Below are 899 nucleotides of genomic sequence, written 5' to 3' on the forward strand. Positions count from 1 at the left end.
GGGTGGGGGGGGGGGGGGGTGGGGGGGGGGGGGGGTGGGGGGGGGGGGGGGTGGGGGGGGGGGGGGGTGGGGGGGGGGGGGGGTGGGGGGGGGGGGGGGTGGGGGGGGGGGGGGGTGGGGGGGGGGGGGGGTGGGGGGGGGGGGGGGTGGGGGGGGGGGGGGGTGGGGGGGGGGGGGGGTGGGGGGGGGGGGGGGTGGGGGGGGGGGGGGGTGGGGGGGGGGGGGGGTGGGGGGGGGGGGGGGTGGGGGGGGGGGGGGGTGGGGGGGGGGGGGGGTGGGGGGGGGGGGGGGTGGGGGGGGGGGGGGGTGGGGGGGGGGGGGGGTGGGGGGGGGGGGGGGTGGGGGGGGGGGGGGGTGGGGGGGGGGGGGGGTGGGGGGGGGGGGGGGTGGGGGGGGGGGGGGGTGGGGGGGGGGGGGGGTGGGGGGGGGGGGGGGTGGGGGGGGGGGGGGGTGGGGGGGGGGGGGGGTGGGGGGGGGGGGGGGTGGGGGGGGGGGGGGGTGGGGGGGGGGGGGGGTGGGGGGGGGGGGGGGTGGGGGGGGGGGGGGGTGGGGGGGGGGGGGGGTGGGGGGGGGGGGGGGTGGGGGGGGGGGGGGGTGGGGGGGGGGGGGGGTGGGGGGGGGGGGGGGTGGGGGGGGGGGGGGGTGGGGGGGGGGGGGGGTGGGGGGGGGGGGGGGTGGGGGGGGGGGGGGGTGGGGGGGGGGGGGGGTGGGGGGGGGGGGGGGTGGGGGGGGGGGGGGGTGGGGGGGGGGGGGGGTGGGGGGGGGGGGGGGTGGGGGGGGGGGGGGGTGGGGGGGGGGGGGGGTGGGGGGGGGGGGGGGTGGGGGGGGGGGGGGGTGGGGGGGGGGGGGGGTGGGGGGGGGGGGGGGTGGGGGGGGGGGGGGGTGGGGGGGGGGGGGGG

This window comes from Sphaerodactylus townsendi, linkage group LG06 (genome assembly GCF_021028975.2).
Source record: "Sphaerodactylus townsendi isolate TG3544 linkage group LG06, MPM_Stown_v2.3, whole genome shotgun sequence".
Taxonomy (NCBI): Eukaryota; Metazoa; Chordata; class Lepidosauria; order Squamata; family Sphaerodactylidae; genus Sphaerodactylus; species Sphaerodactylus townsendi.